Genomic DNA, 15,041 nt, shown 5'->3' on the forward strand with positions numbered 1-15,041 from the left:
CTGATCTATCTTGTAATTGTTGTTGTATCAAATGTTCGAAATAAACAGTTTTCATTCATTCATTCATTCATTCAAATATACATTAAATGCAATTTTCAATGTTAAATTTAAATGGCCACAAAATCTGTGATCTGGATCGCATCCAGATCAAACTTTGTCAGTCAATAAATGATACCATCCTACATAAATATGAAAATGAAATGAAAAGAGTTCTGAATTTTTCAAAATTCATTCAATGTTAAAGATAGGGACTTTTCCACATTTTTTTCTGACTTTCAGCTTTGGCCTATGAGCTTAGAATTTTAATCCTTTTTTCCCTATGAGGATATGAATCTTCAGTAAAAATGTCATAACAATATATGAAAAATTGTGGGCTCCAGGCTGTTCACAAACAAAAACACAAACAAATAGAAAAAATAAACAGACAAACAAACAAACAGCTTTCTGGACTTATGAATTTAATGTTCTTTGCTTTTTTGTTTTTTTGAGGGGTTTTTTGTTTGTTTTTTAACTGAGGAGTATAAATTTACAGGGGCAGAGCGCACAGCACTGTGTCATTTTGAATATTTTTTTTATCCAGAGCATTCTGTCTCTGTCTCTCTCTTCCTCTCTCTCATTCTCTGTCTCTCTCTTTGTCTTGCTCTCCCTTTCTCTCTCTCTCTCTCTCTCTCTCTGTCTCACACACACACACACACACACTCTCTCTCTCTCTCTCTCTCTCTCTCTCTGCACCAGCGTTTTTTTGATGTGCCCATTGTGTGGATGATGCATCATCAGTGAGGAAATATGATGACGTTTCATTAAATGGCACTCTGTTCAAATCCAGCTCTCCCACAGTGTACATATGTGTCTTTAAACCAGGAAAATCCTTCTGCTAAATGCTGTGCAATGGAAATGTGATGACATCTGTCCATCAGAGCCAAACCACAGGAGGACAGAGGACATATCAGTGCCAAATCAATGTGCAGATCCACCTCTGGTCTGTTGTGGAGACCTCAAGTGAATAAAACAAAGGAACAGCCAAAGAGACTTACAAAGAGACTTGTTATTGCCAAATAAATCAAATCAAAGGACGCACACGCACGAAGCGCTGCTGGACAATGCTGCATCACAGATAAGAAGAGACTAGTCCAGCACATGGATGTGTGGTGCATGCGGATCTTTGAACCAAGGACAAACGGATGATGTAAGCAAGGGATTATTGTTGCATTATGCATGCGGTTATTATGCAGGATTAAGGTCAAACAAAGGTGATTTATTGTCCAAAAAACACACGGGAGTAAAGTCCAACAAACTGAGTGAGTTTACAAGGATTCCACATGAGTTAAAGCAAAACACACACCGTAATGCAGATAACAAACAAACCAGGTTAAACGAAGGGATGTCAAAATAACAGCAAAACTCTTACAGAGGTGACAAGAATAATGAACACTCACAAATGCTCACACGGGTACAGACGGGTGGTGAAAAAGATAACCAAAACACTCACAATTTATGACGGCAGGAGACAAAGAATAATTCTGCAACTAAAACAGGAAATTGTGCAGTACTAAATACTAAAATGTAAATGAAGAGACAAGCTACAGGTGTGGACTGCACAGGAATGGGGAGACTGGAACAGAATACGTGCTTACAACACACACAGAAATTGACACACACAAGACTACACAAACTTCAAAAGAATCCCGGGGGAGAGTAGAAACTAAACCATCATATCATAATTATCAAACTAAACGAAGAACCACAAAACAACTAAGTACAAAAACCAAAGAAGAAAGAGCAGCAAACCAACATGGAACTCAAAGATGCAAATGAGTGCAAACGCAGGAAAAACAACACGACTGACAGACACGAGGACACAGAACTGAAATACAATGACAACATAGGGACACAGATGGGACAGATCACAAAGATAACTAACAAAGAGGTACAGACAGTAGAGGTGGGCGGATCGATCCTAATATCGATAATATCGATACCAACGCTGGTATTGACATTGAACGATCCCCATGTAAAAAGATCGATACTCAAGCTTTTTTCTCTCCCACACACTGACTGCTGCACACGCAGATTCATCAAAGTCTGCTCTCTGTCTGTTAGAGCAACGCTGCTCTGTGTCACACAACAAAGAGCAGCGCACCCTCCCCCCCTGTGGTCTTTTGGCACTCAGCGGCGCCAGCCAACAGCCATGCAGGTAGGCTCAGCCTGGCCCGCCCACTCAGCACTCTCCTTGAGTCAGCCCTCTACCTCAGGAGATTTTGTTTTAAGTTTTGTTGAGTGATATTTTTTTTTTAAATGTTGATTGTGATAATAAAGTATATAGTTGTCATGTACAATGTTTGGCAAAATTCCATCCTAGGTCTTTTGGATCCTTTGGATCTATGAAGCTTAAATATGAAAAAGTATCGGTATCGATATCGGCGATACTGTGCCTGTATTTACTTGGTATTGGATCAATACCAAAATTCCCGGTATCGCCCACCTATAACAGACAGAACACAATGACAGTCAACATAAGAGCACAGACAAGGGCCAAATTACAACAATTATATACTGGACATGAAAGAGAGGACACGATCCAGCAGGGACATCTTTCTGCAAGTCAGTGAGTGCACTATATGCACATTATTATTTTGTTGTATTGTTTTATTTATCGTATTAAATTATTTTCATTACTGGGTACAGTCAGGGGAATTTCCACAGTCTATTCACATGGATAATAGCAGAATCATAAGAGCTGAACACTTTGTGTGCAAATATGTCATCATTGCAGCTGAGTGGCCACTTCAAAATTGCTGCTCGTTCACGTGTTTGGTCGCTAATCTCCAGCTGCTCTCCAACAGTTGCACACAGTGAAATAGGACCCTTAGCCACCAGGCATTAGGAGGAGAAGAAAGCCAAAAAGGAGGTTTATGAATGGTTTAAGGAAGGATATGCAAGTGATTGGTGTGACAGAAGAATATGCAGAGAACAGGGTGAGCTTGAAATAGATGATCTGCTGTGAGAACCCCAAATGAAAGAAGGTGAAGAGATTAAATCAAAACAAAGAAACAAACAATAAGAGCAAAGTGAAAACTGCCAACATATCAGCAGCTAGATGTCTACCTTCAGGAGATAGAGATGGACTCTTGGGCCCTCATTGATCAACTTTTTGTATGGACAGATATGTGTAAACCATGTGTACAAACATTTCTATAAAAAGTGTGGAATTTTAGCAACTTGTACTTATAATGTGTGTGACTAAACACACAGCTCTGACCATGCATATGTATGGCATCTAGTTGTAAAACAGAGAAGCTGCAAACTGAAAGCACTGATGATGTCCCAGAATGCAACCTCATCCATGTATTGGGATGGGTATTGATAAGATTTTATCGATATCGATGCCATTATCGATTCCGCTTATCGATCCGACTCTTTGTCTGTGAATGTTCTGTGTATTAAAATTAAGCTTTACAGGTTTTCTATGTCAACAACATTTTATTGAGTCTTAAAGTAAATAAATATGAAATTGGTCACTGGATCCTTGATCTCTGGACATAAATACAAATAATTAAAATCTGTACATGGTGGATCCAAGATCTCTGGACATAAATCAAAACAAAATCTGTACTTTTTCTCAAAAGCATTTTCTTTCAGATACTAATGAGACTAATTTAACTCGATAGACTCTGAGCTTAACTCTTGCAGCTGGCTGCGCTGTAAGTCAGGGTCAATGTAATTCATAAACAACAGAGGACACCTTTTTTTAGGAGAAAAAAAAATGGTTTTGGTCGATTGCATTTTGTTGTCTGTATTACAACATTTGGAAAGAGGTGTCACTTGATTTAAAACAGTGATTCACTTTGAAGTTATTAATTCCGACCGAACTCTATCTTTCCAACTTTACTTAGCAGAGAGCCGCGCAGCATTTGAAGCTGTGCAGTTAGTTCCAGAAAACAGAGCATATTATTATTATTATTATTATTATTATCATTATCATTATTTCCTTTACCTGAGCTTCAGTTTCAAACCAGCAAAACGGGTCCAGCTCACGTCAGAGAACTATTCGGTTCTCTGCCCCATGAAAAGTTAATGAAGAACGGATAAAAACTCTGATGTGGAACGGAAGACAATTCGCATTTCTTGCCCGCAACAAGACAAGACTCCCAGTTAGTGACTTTAATTGGCACAAGACGACTCATGATTGACATCTTTAAATGGCTTTGGCGGGATTATAAAGAAATTGCGGACCCGCTGCTTGCGCTTCACTGCTTTGAAGGGCTTTGCTGCTTCTGAGACAGCTTGCGCTGCAACCCACTGCTTCGCTTCACAGCTTCTGAGAAACAGCAGGCCCGCAATCAACATAGAGAAATGAACATGTTTCCAATACACACCCTCAAAAACAACGGCTGCTCTGGCATAATGTGAACTTGAACTGACAAGGGAATTGTTAAGCAAAAAGGCTATTGATGTCGGTGGATCGAATCGATTATAATGATAATTGTCTACTTATTCTGTTAATCAGAAGATTTTATGCTGGTTCTTGTGATGAGCATCTTAAAGCTGCTAAAAATTATGTCCATTAGTGATTGTGGTGTCTAAATTAAAAAGTAATATTGAAGACCACAAGTGAATGGTCATTAGAAATGGTTGGGTTAGGGTTTAACTTGGGGACCCATCACTGCCATCTAGTGTTGCCACGTGTCATGCCACTGCTGTTAGCACATACATTACAAGCACTTTGATAACTCAGCCACATGGGGTGTGCAGCCAGTACATTCTGAGTGCCGGTCCCAAGCCCGGATAAATGAGGAGCGTTGCGTCAGGAAGGGCATCCGGCATAAAACAAGCCAACCCAACTATGCAGACTAAGAATCGAATTTCCATACCGGATCAGTCGCGGCCCAGGTTAACAACGTCCGCCACCGGTGCTGTTGCCCAACAGGATGCCATTGGAAAATGGGCTACTGCTGGGCAAAGACAGTGAAGAAGAGGAGAAGAACGTTTCCACAAACGGCGGGAGAAGAAGAAAACTAGAAGGGTGGAAATGAGAGTGGGGGCTTTGAATGTTGGTAGTATGACTGGTAAAGGGAGAGAGCTGGCTGATATGATGGAGAGGAGAAAGGTAGACATATTGTGTGTGCAAGAGACCAAGTGTAAGGGAAGTAAGAGCAAGAGCATCGGCGGTGGGTACAAGTTGTTGTACCATGGTGAGGACAGGAAGAGAAATGGTGTTGGGATCATTTTAAAGGAAGAGTATGTTAAAAGTGTGTTGGAGGTTAAGGGAGTATCTGACAGAGTTATGAGTGTGAAGTTAGAAATTGAAGGGGTGATGATAAATATCATCAGTGCATATGCCCCACAGGTAGGTTGTGAGATTAAGGAGAAAGAAGATTTCTGGAGTGTGTTAGATGAGTTGGTGGAGATTGTGCCCAAGCATGAAAGAGTGGTGATAGGAGCAGACTTCAATGGGCATGTTAGTGAAGGGAACAGAGGTGATGAGGAAGTAATGGGTAGATATGGTATCAAGGATAGGAATGGGGAAGGACAGATGGTAGTTGATTTTGCAAAAAGGATGGAAATGGCTGTGGTGAATACCTACTTTAAGAAAAGGGAGGAGCACAGGGTAACATATAAGAGTGGAGGAAGGTGCACACAGGTGGACTACATTCTTTATAGGAGATGCAAGTTAAAAGAAATCAGAGATCGTAAGGTGGTGGCAGGAGAGAGTGTCATTAGACAGCATAGGATGGTTGTTTGTATGATGATTTTAGAGGTAAAGAAGAAGAAGAAAGTGAGAGCTCAACAAAGGATCAGATGGTGGAAGCTGAAGGAGGAAGACTGTTGTGTGAAATTTAGCGAGCAGGTGAGAGAAGCACTGGTTGGGGGGGAAGCAATTTTGGACAACTGGAAAAGTACTGCAGATGTGGTGAGGGAGACAGCTAGGACAGTACTGGGTATGACATCTGGACAGTGGAAGGAGGACAAGGAGACTTGGTGGTGGAATGAAGAGGTCCAGGAAAGCATAAGGAGAAAGAGGTTGGTGAAAAGGTTTTGGGATAGTCAGAGATATGAAGAAAGTAGACAGGAGTACAAGGAGATGCGGCGTAAGGCAAAAAGAGAAGTGGCAAAAGCAAAGGAAAAGGCATACAAGAAGTTGAATAGTAAGGAAGGAGAAAATGACTTGTACTGATTGGCCAGACAAAGGGACAGAGCTGGAAAGGATGTGCAGCAGGTTAGAGTGGTAAAAGATGCACATGGTAATGTGCTGACAAGTGAGGAGTGTGTGCTGAGAAGGTGGAGGGAATATTTTGAAGAGCTGATGAATAAAGAAAATGAGCGAGAGAAAAGGCTGGATGATGTGGTGAGAGTAAATCAGGAAGTACAAGAGATTAGTAAGGAAGAAGTGAGGGCTGCTATGAAGAGGATGAAGAGTGGAAAGGCAGTTGGTCCAGAAGACATTCCAGTGGAGGCATGGAAATGTCTAGGAGAGATGGCAGTAGAGTTTCTAACCAGATTGTTTAATAAAATCTTGGAAAGTGAGAGGATGCCTGAGGAGTGGAGACAAAGTGTGCTGGTTCCTATTTTCAAGAACAAGGGTGATAGTAACTACAGAGGCATAAAGCTGATCAGCCACAGCATGAAGTTATGGGAAAGAGTGGTAGAAGCTAGGCTTAGAAAACAGGTGAAGATCTGTGAGCAGCAATATGGTTTCATACCCAGAAAGAGCACTGCAGATGCAATGTTTGCTCTGAGAATACTGTTGGAGAAGTACAGAGAAGGCCAGAAGGAGTTACATTGTGTGTTTGTGGACTTGTGGTATTGTATAAGGAAGTCTGGAGTGGCAGAGAAGAATGTTAGGGTGGTGCAGGACATGTACAAGAATAGTGTGACAGCGGTGAGATGCGCAGTCAGAGTGACAGACTCATTCAAGGTGGAGGTGGGATTACACCAAGGATCAGCTCTGAGTCCTTTCTTGTTTGCAGTGGTGATGGACAGGTTGATGGATGAGATCAGACAGGAGTCCCCATGGACTATGACGTTTGCAGATGACATTGTGATCTGTAGTGAGAGTAGAGAGCAAGTTGATTCTAGTCTGGAGAGGTGGAGATATGCTCTGGAGAGAAGGGGAATGAAAGTCAGTAGAAGCAAGAGTGAGTACGTGTGTGAATGGGAGGGAGCCCAGCGGAATAGTGCAGTTACAAGGAGTAGAAGTGGTGAATGTAGATGAGTTTAAATATTTGGGGTCAACTGTTCAAAGTAATGGAGAGGGTGGTAAAGAGGTGAAGAAGAGAGTGCAGGCATGGTGGAGTGGGTGGAGAAAGGTGGCAAGAGTGATTTGTGACCGAAGAATATCAGTAAGAGTGAAGGAGAAAGGTTACAAGACAGTAGTCAGACCAGCTATGTTGTATGGTTTAGAGATGGTGGCACTAACAAAAAGACAGGAGGCAGAGCTGGAGGTGGCACACCTGAAAATGTTGAGATTCTCTTTGGGAGTGACAAGAATGGACAAGATTAGGAATGAACATATCAGAGGGACAGCTCAGGTGGGACAGTTTGGAGACAAAGTTAGAGAGGCGAGATTGAGATGTTTGGACATGTGCAGAGGAGGGACCCAGGGTATATAGGGAGAAGGATGCTGAGGATGGAGCCACCAGGCAGGAGGAGAAGAGGGACGCCAAAGACGAGGTTTATGGATGTGCTGAGGGAGGACATGCAGGTGGTTGGTGTGACAGAGGAAGATACAGAGGACAGGGTGAGATGGAAACGATTGATCTGCTGTGGCAACCCCTAACGGGAACAGCTGAAAGACAAAGAAGAAGAAGACAAGCACTTTGATCTCTCTTTCACAAAATGTTATTTTCTTTACTCTGTTATTGCGGTGACAAACACAAGCAACATGTGGTTTTTAAATGAATGTTGTGTTGCCATATATGGTTAATTGAGTGTTTCTCTTTGATTAATATTATACAAATAATGAATGTTTATGAGTTCAATGGTATGAATATTTCATGAGCTGGAAGCTGGCACATACCATTCAACAAGGCAAAGCTGAGTTGAATGGTATGTGCCAGATTTCACTGAATTAAATATTTGTTCCATTGAAAGAATGTAAAAGCATTCATTATTTGTTTTCTATAAAGACTAAAATAGATCCTTGTCATTTGACATTTTATTAATTTATAAACAACAGAAAAGGGACTTACATTTTGGTGTTTCTCTGCTGCTAAAATCCAAATTGAAAAACTAGTAGTTGTGTAGTCCAGTGATGCTGTGCACTGACTTCGGACTTCCATAAAAAAAAAAAAAAAAAAAAAGCCTTTGTGTAGTTCCTCAGTCCAGCCAAAAATCACATCAGCTTTTCATCTGAACAGTTCTTCATGCATCCAGATGGCTTACAGCGGAGTGATTTTGTGTGTGTGTGTGTGTGTGTGTTACAAGAATTAGCAGCGTCAGTTAGCTCAATCAAATCATTGTGTTGTCCCCCCCCCCCCCCCGCACGTGCACACACGCAACCGGGTCAGTGCTTGTGTGCACGTGTGCTACCAAAAAAAGACTGTGTACATTCTCAGTGCAGACAGCGCAGTGGATTTGTTTTGCTTGGCGTGCACACATGTGTGTGCATGCACATTTGTGGGGTGCACGTGTACATGCATGTGCATGTGTGCAGAGTGCAATGGTACCAAACGTATGGAACCAAATTTGCACTGGAAATGGAACCAAACTGTAATCTAAATGCAATGCAACACAAATGGGATGAATTAATCCATGTCATGTGACATACAAAGCACCAGTAAAATGACAAGGATTCACTCAGCCATTATAATATTATATATATATATATATATATATATATATATATATACTGATATGGACTTGTGGCGACTGTGTAGGATCATAGATGTGGAGCACCCACAGACATTCCAATACCTAACCTGATATATAACAGCATGTCTGTCTTGTTTGTTGTAATTAATTATCTGACCCGTGAATGTTAAAGTACAGTATCAGCAGTAGTAGTATACAGTAGATAGTTCATTTTGGAATTGAACCAAAATGCAGTGGGACTCAGTAAATGTCCGAAAACATTTTTAATTCACTGTTCCAGTTATATGGTTTGACAAATGGTTGGCATGTAAGCATATTAATCTGATGTACTGGGCTCATACTTCAGCATAGCTGTACCTGTTCTTAAAAAATATATCACAAGCATCCAATTTACTGAGCACTTTATCACAGAGCAGAACCTCAAAGACATTTTGTTCTTTTTGTGGATATAAGGGGGGGGGGGGGGTGATGAGGGGGAGTATAGGAGCATGGTGAAGGACTTTGTGGGATGGTCCCAGCAAAACAAGCTCCTGCTCAACACCACCAAAACAAAGGAAGTGGTGCCTGATTCCAGGCGGGCGCCAGCCTCTCTGCAGCCCATCGTAATCGACGGATCCGGCTGCGTCCCGACGCGCGGACCCGTCCGCACGTCTTTCATTAAAAAAAATCTCCTTTAACAATGGAATATCCGGATAAAATGCTGAAAACCGACTTCTTCTGAAACTTCTCTGTTCTCTCACGACGTCCTGGATCAATAGAGCCTGAAATGTGGAGGTTTTCAGCTTGAAACAGGCTGACGACGGCGCCTGAGAGCGCTGCGCGACGTCTCGCACCGTGGGAAGTCCTTAAAGCGACAGTATCACCTCAAAATCTCTCATCAGCCGTTAAAATTTTCACTGAAAACCAGCTTAATTTTTCGAACCGTGTCCACTTCGATGTGCCTCACAGGTTTAGAAAAAATTTTGATCAAACAAAGCGCCAGTCTCTCAGCAACTTCTCAGACAAAGGAATTCCGACGAGCGGCTGGACGACTCCTCCCACAAGGAGTGCTCACAGGTGAATGACGTCACCGACAGGCGTGGAAAAACTCATGCATGCGCACGAGGGTTCAAGCATGTCTGACGTAAAAACATATGAATGAAATCCATATAGTTTTTGAAAAAAATTAAAAGGACCTATACTTTATTGACAGCCCTCGTATGTTCTATCAGTCCATTGTGTCCAGTGTTCTTTTCTACGCCGTTGTGTGTTGGGGGGCGGTGCGAAGAAGGACATTCTGAGGCTGAACCGGCTCATTAAAAAGCAGGCTCTGTGGTGGGATTGTGTTTGGACCCTATGGGGAAGGTGTTGGAGTGGAGAAAACTCTCCAAGATCAGGGCAATCCTGTCCAGTCAGAGCCACCCCCTGAACTCTGTGATATCCAAGCAGGGGAGCACCTTCACTTCCAGACTCCTCTCCCTCAAATGCTCCACTGACAGACTGAAGAACTGTTTTGTCCGTCGGGCCATCAGGGTGTATAATGCAGCCACATCAACCAGGGGCAGCAGACAGGGGGTTATAAATGCCTAAACATAGTCTCAGGTGCCTTGACTCCTGTAACTTGTTGCACTTTATATGCTGTTTTTGTACTACTTATTTATTAACTTGTCTCTGTGCTGTTTTTTATTCATTAACTTATTTTTTAACTTGTGTAACTTTTATATGTATGAATGAAAGCGACAGACGCCACACAGTTTCCCTCAGGATTAATAAACTATCTATCTATCTATAAAAATCTAATCATTTCCAACATCTGATTATCGACACAAGGACAGGGTTCAGCATCACTAACATCATTAAAAGACTTAACTTTGGTCACATCTCAGCACTGTACCAAAATTATTCATTTGAATGGATGACACAGAAGTGAACATTCACAGCTTTCAAACTGCGGTTACCAAGAAGAGCAGCCTGCGGTTAAATTAGAATGCTCCTGGCCCCAAGAAGGAGGAAAGGAGGAGGTTGCACAGACACTGATTGAGCACTCTGTCTTCAAATCCATTTAGGAGACAAGACTGTTGGGAAAGTGTAAGTACACGGACCCACAACAGGGGGCGCAAATGAACGGACAATGGAATAGGTCAAATAACAACACTTTACTGTTGCGAACGTGCACAACAAACACAACAGATTACACAATAGATCAGAGGTCACATTACAAGGTGTCGTGTGGGCAGGCTCGAAGATAGGAGACGCCTGTCCAAAGCAGAACCGGAACCACACGATTTCCTCCGCCACCAGACCCCGGGAATACTGGAGCCGCCAAGTCCCGAACTCCCAGGTGGCCACTGCCTCCGCGTGTCGGACCTGGTACTGCTGGCGAGGAACAAAAACACAATTAAACGTGGGTGCGTCTGCACCCAGCAATCTGCACGGCAGGGAAGCTACCTCCACCTCTCGTTGGAGAAAAAGTCTGTTATCACTCACAAAAATCACAAAAAGGGCTTTCTATCAAGCAGTCAGGCTGAGGATATTACCTTTCAGGTAGAACGATATCTCGGCAAAGAGGTGGAGATGACGTCTTGCTGATATACCGATGCAGATCAGATGAGTGGTGACAGCTGTCACAGGTGATGAGTGTCAGCTGTCACCCCGGCTGCTCCTGTGAGGCGGCAGCGCCCTCTGGTGCCTGGAGCCCGCACTCCAGGCAGGGTGCCCTCTGGTGGTGGTGGGCCAGCAGTACCTCCTCTTCAGCGGCCCACACAACAAAGACCTGAGGAAGAAACCTTAGACAGGAGGAGAGAAAGGGAACAGATGCATATCAGCATCCTAACAAAGGAGCGATGAGAACACTGAAGATGAGGTCAGGCTGCTGCTTTTCATCCGCCCACTGACATCAACGATTAACATGAAGTTGCTGGAAGGGCTAGTAATCACTAACATCTTTCGTGTTGTTTGGATAGACTGATTTCTTGCGTAGGGAAATGCCTGCCAGCTTGATGTCACAGCTTGGCCTGCAGCACCCTAAAGAGGCAGCACGCTGTGCAGCTTTGGATAACAAGACCACCAATGGTGCAGATGACATCAGCAGCCTGACTGGACCAGCAGTGGTGTGGAGTTAATGCCGTTATGCCCCATGGTACCTGTCCGTGGTAGCAGTGGGCCGCCCCACATGCTTGTGGATTCGCTGTGTAATGAAATATGTCTCACTTGATGTATGGCTGCAGGAGAAGCCCAAATCGAAAACTGAATCACACTAACTTAATTTGTGGTCAGGACAATCACATTACTTGTTTTGGCTTCAGTGCTGACGATGAATTCATCTTTGTGACAAAGCTGTCACAGCGACATAAAGGGGCAGCAGTGTGTGTGCGTGTGTGTGTGTGTGCGCGCGTGTGTGTATGTGTGTTATAGTGAAAAGAAGGACTTCTCTGTCAGTGCTGCTATACGAGTGTTGTGCAGCTCAGCATAATTATGTGTGTGTGTGTGTGTGTGTGTGTGTGTGTGTGTGTGTGTGTGTGTGTGTGTGTGTGTGTGTGTGTGTGTGTGTGTGTGTGTGTGTGTGTGTGTGATGTCAGAGAAAAGAAGAAAAAGAGAAAAGATATGAAAGATAAGGTAAATTTTATTGATCCCATAATGGGGAAGTTGCCTGTGTGCTTGCCTAACCCTAACCCTGTCGCCTGTGTGCTTGCTCTAGGGGTTGGTAAGCTTAGACCTTACTTGTGTAAAGCACCTTCAAGCAACTTTATTGTGATTTGGCACTATATCAATGAAATAAATTGAACTGAATTGAAGAAAAAATACTGACATTAAAGAAACATGACTAAAGTATAGAATAAAGTATAATGCAAAAATGCTGGTGTGAAACAGATTTCATAAAATAGAGTATAAGTGAGTATAATTATGTATAGATAAAGTGAAAATTATTGCACAGATATTATTACACAGATGTGCATGTGATAAAGCACAAAAAAGAGTGGTGGTAGACGTGGTTTATAGTGCAAAAATCAGCAGGTGGTTATATTGCTAAAACCATTTTGAGGTATTATACAGTCTGCAGCTGGAATAAATGACCTGTGGAGGTGTTCTGTTTTGCACCGTTGGTGCAGCAGTCTATTACTGAAGGAGCTACTTAAGGCTTACACAGTTTCGTAAGGGGTGAGAGTGGTTGTCCATGATTGATGTCAGTTTAATTAAAATCCTCCTTTCACCCACCACCTTTATGTGGTCCAGAGTGCATTCCAGTACAGAGCCCTTCTGCCTAATCTCCCTCTCAAAACTTACACAGCCCCTGCAGACCACAGTGTAAAGTATGGTTGATGCCACCACAGATTCATAGAAGGTTTTCAACAATGTCCTGCACACGGCAAAGGACCTCAGTCTCCTCAGCAGGTGAGGACCACTTTGGCCCTTCTTGTACAGGACATCTGTGTTGTGTGTCCTGTCCAGTATGTTGTTAAGGTGAACACCTGTGTATATGTACTTCTCCACAATCTGTATGCCCACACCCTGGATGTTCACAGGCAGAATCTGAGGAGCCTTCCTTTTGAGGTCAATCACCACCTCCTTTGTCTTGCTGGCGTTGATGCTCAAGTGGTTCCATTCACACCAGACCACAAAGGTGGTGATGACCTCCCTGTACTCCAGAATGATGGCTGTGTAGTTGGAAAACTTCTGGAGATGACAACTGTCCATGTTGTAGCTCAAGTCTGATGTGTACAGTGTGACGAGGAAGGGATAGAGCATTGTACTCTGCAGGGCCCCCATGCTGCATACTACCACATCAGACACACAGCTGCGAAGCCTCACATACTGTGATCTGTTGGTGAGATAGTCGATGGTCCAAGCAACCAGGTGACAGTCGACTCCAGCTCATTCCAGTGCCCTGAGAAGTGATGGCTGAATTGTGTTGAAGGCACTGGAGAGAAAAAACATGACTAACATTGGTGCCTGTGATCGCCAGATGTGACAGTGACCTGTGCAGCAGGAAGCTGACAGCGTCTTCCACACTGATGCCAGGCCGATATGCATGACAGCACCACCTTTGATTTTTCGAAGAAACACTCAGCAGCTGCAAAAGTATTGGACTCTGTGCAGAAAACATCTTTCTCTTCATTGTTTGTCACAAACCATTCCTGCAAGTCCTCTTTGTCCACCTCATCTCCTCCTCTCTTTAATCAACATAAAGTCCAAGTCAAGTTCTCCATGTGAAGCTACTCTTTATTGCCTTAGTGCCTACTTTCAGTAAAATGAATTAACTAAATATGTTTTTTTGTTTTATATGGCTGTAATGATTTTCTTTATGTAACCAAATCTGCAGCAAACTCATTCACCTGGTGTGGGACCACTTGGTTTCTGTGCTTGTTTCTAAAATGGAAGGTTCCTGGTTCAAGGCCTATTCTCCATGTAATATGGAGTGCCAAAGAAAGGGCATCTGGCGTAAAACTTGTACCAAATCAGATGTTAAGTGAGTGTCAAAAGGTGCAGCTAGCACTGTGACTGACATCAGCTACGATGAACCCCATTCTTGGCTCTCCAAGGCGCTTAATAGGAGTACACCAGTGTCACAGCCATCACATGTGAGAGTCCACCATGGTATAGGATTGCGTAATGTCATCAGTAAATGTTGGGCTTTCTTTTTTTATATATAAGAAAAATAACCTTGACTAAATAAAGAACCGTAATAATACAATAACATGCTTTTGGAGGGCGGTATGCATTTTCAGAGGCCCGACGTTCACGCCCAGTCGCCCAAAATGACAGATATTCGCCCAAGTTAGACGAGGGCGAATATCTGTCATTTTGGGCGACTGGGCGTGAACGAGGGAGTCAGAAAATGCATACCGCACGACAACAGCATGTTACTTGCATTATTAGCACTTTTTACTGAGATACATAACACGTAACGTGTACATAAAAAGTTCGCTCACTTAACTTTTGTCGTGTTGGCTGGCACACGCGCTGCTCTCCAAATTCGAAAGTGCGTCATCAAGCTGGCTGCTTTAGCTGCTGTTCATTGTCGTACTATCCATGAGAAAATCTATCGGAATATCCATATTGGGACCAAAACACACTTCTTGCCTTTTCATCTTTTCCTCTACGGACAGTTTTTTTTCCCCTCTGCGGACAGTTCTTGGGCTGCGCACTATAACGTCATTTGTTTACGCACAGCGGGCGGGTATAGGCAGGTAGCGTTGATGTAAATCTACGGTACTGGCGTAGCAACGCCCCGGTAAAGTGATAATAATAAT

This window comes from Thalassophryne amazonica, chromosome 6 (assembly GCF_902500255.1).
Source record: "Thalassophryne amazonica chromosome 6, fThaAma1.1, whole genome shotgun sequence".
Taxonomy (NCBI): domain Eukaryota; kingdom Metazoa; phylum Chordata; class Actinopteri; order Batrachoidiformes; family Batrachoididae; genus Thalassophryne; species Thalassophryne amazonica.